We start from the raw sequence: 8148 nt of genomic DNA on the forward strand, positions 1-8148 counted from the left end.
ATAGGTCTTTGTCATCTGTCCAGTCATTGGATATGACATGACCTAAATATTTAATTTCCTCACACACAGCAAGAGGACTATCTGCCAAACTTAACATGTGTAAATATTTGTATGAACATTAATATAACATCCTGTTTGTGATATTCATGGATAGGATATCAAGGTGTAGTCGGGGTGGAGAAGTGGTGCCATTCGGTGGGCTGTGGGACAATGGAGCTGGAGGTTGGCCGGAGAATCGGGGCAGGGTGGGCGGTATTGCACTCGCTTTATCGCACAGTTGTCACAAAAAGAGAGCTGAACCGGAAGGCAAAGCTCTCGATCTAGCGGTCAATTTTCATTCCTACCCTCACCTATGGTCATGAAGGCTGGGTCATGCCCGAAAGAACTAGGTCATAAGTACAAGCGGTCAAAATGGGTTTCCTCAGAAGGGTGGCAGGCTTCTCCCTTAGAGATAGGGTGAGGAGCTCAGTCATCTGTGAGGAGCTCAGAGTAGAGCTGCTGCTCCTTTGCGTCAAAAGGAGCCAGTTGAGGTGGTTTGGGCATCTGGTAAGGATGCCCCCTGGGGGCCTCCCTAGGGAGGTGTTTCAGGCACGTCCATCTGGAGGAGGCCTCGATTACATCTCCACACTGGCCTGGGAACGCCTCGGGGTCCCCCAGTCAGAGCTGGTTAATGTGGCTCAGGATAGGGAAGTTTGGGGCTCCCTGCTGGAGCTGCTGCCCCCGCGACCTGACTTTGGATAAACGGTTGAAGATGGATGGATGGTTAAAAATATTCAACAACTAAGACATAAACTGAACAAGTTTCACAGACATGTGATTAACAGAAATTGATGAATGTGTCCCTGAACAAATGGGGGGTCAAATTAACAGTCAGTATCTGGTGTGGCCACCAGCTGCATTAAGTACTGCAGTGCATCTCCTCCTCGTGGACTGCACCAGATTTGCCAGTTTTTGCTGTGAGATGTTAGCCCACTCTTCCACCAAGGCACTTGCAAGTTCCCAGACATTTCTGGGGGGAATGGCCCTAGCCCTTATCCTCTGATCCAACAGGTCCCAGACGTGCTCAATGGGATTGAGATCAGGGCTCTCCTCTGGCCATGACAGAACACTGACATTCCTGTCTTGCAGAAAATCATGCACAGAATGAGCAGTATGGCTGGTGGCATTGTCGTGCTGGAGGGTCATGTCAGGATAAGCCTGCAGGAAGGTTACCTCATGAGGGAGGAGGATATCTTCCCTGTAAAGCACAGCATTGAGTTTGCCTGCAATGACAACAAGCTCAGTCTGATGATGCTGTGACACACCGCCCCAGACCACGACGGACCCTCCACCCCCAAATTGATCCTGCTCCAGAGTACAGGCTTCGGTGTAATGCTCATTCCTTCGAGTCCAACCATCACCCCTGATTAAACAAAATTGCGACTCATCAGTGAAGAGCACTTTTTTGCCTGTCCTGTCTGGTCCAGTGAAGCTGGATCTGTGTCCATAGGCGACGTTGTTTCTGGTGATGTCTGGTAAGGACAACAGGCCTACAGGCCTACAAGCAGGCCAACAGGCCTAAAAGCCCTCAGTCCAGACACTCTCAGCCTATTGTGGACAGTCTGAGCACTGATGAAGGGATTGGGCATTCCTGGTGTAACTCGGGCAGTTGCTGTTGCCATCCTGTACCTGTCCAGCAGGTGTGATATTCGGATGTACCGATCCTGTACAGGTGTTATTACACGTGGTCTGTCACTGTGAGGACGATCAGCTGTCATTCCTGTCTCCCTGAAGCAGTGTATTAGGTGTCTCACAGTACGGATATTGCCATTTATTGCCCTGGCCACATCTGCAGTCCTCATGCCTCCATGCAGCATATCTAAGGCACATTCACACTGACAAGCAGGGACCTTGGGCATCTCTCTTTTGGTGTTTTTTAGAGTCAATAGAAAGGTCCCTTTAGTGTCCTAAGTTTTTATAACTGTGACCTTAATTGCTTACCTTCTGTAAGCTGTTAGTGTCTTAACGACCGTTCTACAGGTGCATGTTCATTAATTGTTTATGGTTCATTGAACAAGCATGGAAAACATTGTTTAAACCCTTTACAATAAAGACCTGTAAAGTTATTTGGATTTTTACTAAATTATCTTTAAAATACAGTGTCCTGAAAAAGGGATGTTTCTTTTTTTGCTGAGTTTATATGTCAGTGACTTCTGTAAAGACCAGCTTATCTCTTTACATTTGAAATTAGTAACAATGCTGTCAGGATGCAGGCAAGGTCCAGTACAGTTGGCACATCCTTGCAAAGCATGAATTTAATTTTTACAGATTCACACACACACACACACACACACACACACACACACACACAAAACAAACATGATAAAATTGGTCAGAAAACCTGTTAAGGTTTGACTGATATCATCAAGGACGTTGGACGAAATATGCTTCAGCTATATATAACCGGCAGAGTAACGGCCGTAGCAGGGTTGTCCTTCTATGCTCGCCGTATTCCTCTTCTCCTCAGCCACGCCCTCTAGTTAGCTTGTAAGCGGCTAGTTATTCATTAGTGTCAATAGCACTTTGTATAAAACCGGCACATCGGGTGGAAAACGAAGTAATCCCTTAGTTTGTACGTCCTTTTTACACTGTGTTCACTGTGCTGTTGCCTATGAAGGATGTGTGACGGTGTACCAGACGCTTCCGGGTAGTACAGTGTTGATCTATCGAAGGTCTGGGCTGGAAGACGCTATGCACACGCGTACTGTCACTGCCTATGGGAATGCGAGTTGAGGTAACATTAGCTGTATGGCTCACAGTAATAGCGTAATGTTCGCTAGGTAATTTGTTTGTATATGTATGTCTATAGTACAATGATATACTATAATATGACCATGTTTCACTGTAAACCCTTGTGATGTGACTAACCAATAACCTTAATGTATGATGGGCTATTTTGTATGTGAACTATGCTTGTGTGTGATTTCATGTAGGTTTGCAGGCGGGGGAGATAACCGGGGAGCCCCATTTCTGTTTATGTTGAGTGTTGTATCGCTGGAGGTAAGGGGAAATGTTGGTTATTGTACCTGTATTACCTATCATTGATTGATACTGGTTTAGGTAATATTTATTGTGCATAATGGATTTTAAATTGTGGTTGTTTCCCCCTTCAGAAAGATTGTCACTGCTGTTTTGCCTTTTGTGAATTTAATGTAATTGTAGCTTTTGCCTCATTTTGTTTTTTTCTTTATTTTTGTTACTTTTGTTTTCTGTCTGATCTGGCCTAAACATAGGCTTGGTTGGTTTTTGTTATTTTTAGAGGTGGGCATAGATTAATTTTTTTAATCTAGATTAATCTAGATTAATCTTGGAATTAATCTAGATTAATCTAGATTAAAATGGCTCATTTGAATTTTGCCGGAGGCATGCAGAATATGTGTGCTACCCACTAAAAGTAAGTCCTTGAGAACGGGTTTCTCAAGCCAGGTGGTGCATTAGACCAGGGGCTCGTCTCCTGTTTCCAAAATGCATCACAATCTGCTTGAGAAAGCTGTTCTACTATGATAATTGGTGATGAAAATAAATCATGCTCAATCAGATGTACTTTTTTTACTAACTGTTTATTCAGTTAAACATGAATTTTGAACTGTAGGCCTATATAAGAGGTCGTGATGAACTGTTTTACAGTCAGTAGCTTTGTGTCAATCAGTCCAAGCTCTATTTCTCCTTCTTCCACCAGTCACTCAGGCAGACCAGCTTGTTCACATTTTCTGATGACAAACGAGATCTCCTCTTCTGCACAATATGGCCTGCTAAAGAAAAAAGTCTCTCGCATGGGACAGTTGTGGCAGGAGTCCCCAAGTATTTACGGGCAATGTGGGCCATCTTACCATAGACAGCAGTGTGCTCCGACCACCACTTCAGTGGGCACTGATCTAGACTGGCACTGGGCTCTACCTTGTACCTCTCCACAGTATTGTTTTCTGGTGTCTCCTCATCTGATTCTGAGTCTGATCCCATCAGTAGCAGGGCTGTTTTCTTCTTGGGTGGCTCAGGGTTCTCCTCCCGAGTGGCTGCAGAGCAGGTTCTTCTCCCTTCACCAACTCACTTAGCTTTGCCCACACTGCCTCCCTCTCTGCTCTGGGCAAGCACTTGAGTTCCTTAAATCGTGGATCTAGAGCAGTCGCCACCTTTAATGAATAAAAAATTATAATTATTGATTGATGAATATTTCACTTTCCGAATCCAACCTCCATATTTCTTCATGACTCATCTATTCATTGACCGATCTACTGGCTTAACAGTCTATAATGGTCAAACAATGCAGTTATCTTCTGGTCAGTCTGACATACCTTAAGCCATTCCGGGTTTATTTTCTCACTCCGCTGGTTGAGGTCCTTGGTGAAGGCAGCCTTGAATCGCACAATATAGGCAGGATCATCATCTGAGATCTTCATCGCGTGCTGGAGGTGGCACAGGGCAGGTAGAACCACAGAGCAGGATACATATTTATCCCCACCAAGGAGATCAGTGATGTACCTACACACACAGACAGACAGACAGACACACACACACACACTCACACACACACACACACACACACACACACACAGAGAGACAAACAGACAGACAGACAGACACACACACACACACACACACACACACACCACACACACACACAGAAACAGAGCAATAAATAATTAATGACTGATTAATTTAACTCAGATTACACATGTTTTAAGTTCTTAATCACATTACATTTAAGGGCACGTGTTTCTTAAATACAAAGTGACATTTAAAATAACTTGTATGCCAATTTATGAACACGCTATCTTTGTAGACCATACCTGCATGGCTCCAGCAGTTTCTCTAGCTTTGCCAACTTCTCATATTCAGCATTTGTTGGGAGGGCCAGATTGTGCTTCTGCTGAGACAGCGTTGTGTGCAGTGCGTCTTTGTTGCGCATCACGTGCTTGATCATCTCAAGGGTGGAATTCCACCGTATTGGAACATCTTGCACGAGTTGCTCCTGAACTTGTCCAAGGGAGGCTTGCTGGACATTCAGCTCGTCTGAGTTGGCCGGACTATGTTTGAAATGTCTGACCACTTTACGGCACTTGGCCAGTGCACCATCAAAACCACCTTCCCGAAGTGACATTACAATAGCTCTCTGTACAACATGCGCAACACAGGGCAAATGCTCGAATGGCAGTATCCTCCCTGCTGCCACCATATTAGGAGCGCTGTCTGTTCCAATAGTGCTGATTTTATCAGCTATCCCCCACTGATTAGCGATGTCGAGAAACTGCCTGGCACACGCTTCTGCAAAGTGACGCCGCCTCTGTTTTGATCACACCTAACGGACAGACAAAGTAGATCAGAATAAGTTCACTACTAGTAAACAACTAGCAATCATCAAGAAGCAAACATAATATGGTGGTAATTCGTGATGTCGTGGTAATTAATAGGCTAAGTAATTAAATTAAATGATGTAATTTAAAATTACATAACGTAGCCTACCTAAAGCGAAGGAATGAAGTTCCCAGCTGGCATCGAAGATGTGTACAGTAACGCCGAGGTAGTTATCGTTGATGACAGATGTCCAATGGTCCCGTCAGTGCTACAGACCTCGCCTATATCATCTTCTCATCTTTTGCGGCTTTCTCTGTGGCGTGCTGGTCATGTATTCTCCTCATGATAGTTCGCCTCGCAGGTAGTTTGTAAGATGGGTCACCTGTGGCCGCCTGGAGAACAAGCTCGAGCCCATCATCTTCAACCACGCTGATGGGCCGGCAGCTGGTGGCAATCCACTGAGCGAGGAGATTAGTTGCTGATAGATAGAGCTGTGCTGATAGAGCTGTGCTGACGGGCTTGCCTCGGTTGCACTCAAACAAAGTAGTTTGACGACGACTCTTCTCCGGCGCTACATCAGTGCTTGGCCCGGCATCAACCGCATTAGCTAAGGGATTCTTTGCGTTTACGTGGTACTTGAGACTGGAAGAACTCCTACAGTAAACTAATTCTGCATCGCAGAAGGTGCAAACAACCTTAGTTTTGTTGAGGTTTCCATTGGGAAGCTTCTTAAAAATAAATTTTCCCTGAAGCAAACCCGGCGGCTTCCTGGCTGCATCCATGTTAGCACGTTTGATGTGGTAATTTCACAGTAGGCATACACACACACACAGATTCGAAGACTTGTTCTCGCCCCCTACAGTGCAATTCGGCTAGGTATACATCCGCGCTAAAATATCAAGTGAAAGTCATCATAGCTTGCGTAGTATAGACCCAGCTCCCAACCCAACTTTGAGAATAGATTAACGGCGATATTTTTTTTTTATCGCCCGATAAGAGTCTCACGTTAACGCAGCACGTTAACGCCGATAACGGCCCACCACTAGTTATTTTATTCTCCTTCCTCTATTTTGTTGTATGTCAGCAATAGGTGTGGTATTGGCTGCCCCATTAGTTTGCTGTGATAATGCTAACATCTAGCTCTGCTTATTCCTGATCCAACCAGAGTGTTGAAGCTGTTTGTGGAGTAGGTCGCCGTATTGGAGTCCTCCTCTTCACCCATCGCACACAGTATTTGTAGTGGTAATGTGCACCTCACTATTTGCAGTGATCACTTTTTATAGTATCTGTGCCTATGAGTGTATGTGTGTGGGGGGGTGTGTTTGCGTGAATAGGCAACATAATCAGCAGCACGGGTGGTGTGTCGGTCTCACTCCTCTTCCAGGACAGGTAACCCCTTCCAAACAGCTGATCCCTTGAAGCCATTATTGTTTGTGTGGTGATATTCCTAGTGGCAGCCACTACCCCCTTTTTGCTGGCCTATGGGGCTTAATCTGTATTGCCTTACACTATGTTGAGAAAACAAACTCCAGGCTGTTTTTATTGAATTACTTGTTAATAAATATTGTTATATTTTTATATTGAAATATCACGTCTCTGTCATTACTTCATTAGCTGTGTGGGAGAGCCCTCTTGGTTAAATCTTGGTGTGAAAGGCCCCAATTGGCGTAGTCGAGCACCCTAGAGTTCATAACTTTGTCCCATGACTCTTGTGTTAGGTCACATATACATTTGCTTCCCTAAAGCCAGGAACAGCACAATATCTGTTAGACTTTCCCCATAACCTTCTCTTATCATTAGCTGTATACAGGGGTGCAAAAATGGGGTATGCAACATAGGCAATGCAAAATCCAAAATCATACATTTTAAAGCTCCTATAATACCTTACAAGTAACTAAAAGCACAATTTTAAACAAAAATGTAAGGATGCTGTGTATTTTTTATTTTTTTTATTTGGTTTTATCAGGAGGTACCTTCATAGATACCGCTCACCCTCTGTCAACAATGATCAGAGGGGGAGTGCGTTCTAAGGCACAGAACAGAAAAAGGAAGATGGAAAATTAAAAACAGTGCATTAAAATGAAGAAAACAATGCCCAAGTGGATAAAGAGATATTTGTATGCTTAACTAACCCTATATCACTGAAAATCTTTGAAGTTAACCAACATTTAACATTTCCAAGTTGTACTAATGGCCAGCTAATATAATTATTAGTCCATCTTTTCTCTCATGGTTATGCATTAAGTCGACATATGTTTGGGAATGGGCATTCAATAATTTCACATTTAGACAAAAATGCTTGTTAAAAAAGTCATTAACTGACCCTCCACCATATCTAACCTATATGGGCTCCTCTCTTACTAACCATAACTAATGCTGCTGTGATTTCCTACTTTCGCCTGTAGTGGTCTTGCGGTCAAATGAGTAAATTACCTCAGGAATTATTAAACAACACTTGAATCAATTATTGACTAAATTCAAATGTGTAGTTGCACCACTGGCTGTATACCACTGAAACAATCGAATCTTGTTCTTTTGGTGCCCAAATATAAAAGTATCTTTCCTACTAATTCCTTATTACTTAACCATGGTTGGGCGGGCCATTTCAGCATGGGTAAAAATGCCTTTAAAGTAGGTGAGGAAAGCTGCGGAGAAGAGGAGGTAGAGAACTGTCTGTGGTCTAGTCAGTTTTATTTGGCTTTAATGGATTTAACAGTATCAAAACATCTTGTAAAATTCACAGCAGTTCACAATTGCACGCAACAATATACAAAAATACAACACAAAAAAAATACATTAATGCACTTTTGAATTTTT

The sequence above is a fragment of the Xyrauchen texanus genome, chromosome 3 (assembly GCF_025860055.1).
Source record: "Xyrauchen texanus isolate HMW12.3.18 chromosome 3, RBS_HiC_50CHRs, whole genome shotgun sequence".
In the NCBI taxonomy this organism is placed as follows: domain Eukaryota; kingdom Metazoa; phylum Chordata; class Actinopteri; order Cypriniformes; family Catostomidae; genus Xyrauchen; species Xyrauchen texanus.